Source organism: Cucurbita pepo, unplaced genomic scaffold (genome assembly GCF_002806865.2).
Source record: "Cucurbita pepo subsp. pepo cultivar mu-cu-16 unplaced genomic scaffold, ASM280686v2 Cp4.1_scaffold024153, whole genome shotgun sequence".
In the NCBI taxonomy this organism is placed as follows: Eukaryota; Viridiplantae; Streptophyta; class Magnoliopsida; order Cucurbitales; family Cucurbitaceae; genus Cucurbita; species Cucurbita pepo.
In genome coordinates, this window is record NW_019669810.1 from 1 (window position 1) to 212 (window position 212).

Here is a 212-nt window from a genome sequence, read left to right on the forward strand (position 1 = left end):
CAAGATTGAGAATGCTTGTTCAGGAGTGCACTCGGCTACATAAGACAACAATACAAACTGTAAGTATTACTAACCAAAGGGCGAGATTTGTGACCTATGCACAAGTAGAGAGATCCATAAACTGTACAACCGTACCATTTGTTGTAGGATTAGACATGGCAAAAATAGCAGGTCTTGTCGCAGTTGATCCTTTAAGAGCCTCTAATACCTAA

At 40.1% G+C, this 212-nt stretch overlaps 1 long non-coding RNA gene across 1 annotated transcript; it reads right to left on the reverse strand.

Annotated features, from left to right (window-relative positions):
* LOC111787420 lies at positions 1 to 211 on the reverse strand. Its single transcript, XR_002813978.1, has 2 exons — positions 136 to 211; positions 1 to 35 (listed from the first exon to the last, which is right to left on the reverse strand). It is a non-coding gene; the product is annotated as an uncharacterized LOC111787420 (long non-coding RNA).
* Position 212: the final 1 nt, after the last annotated feature.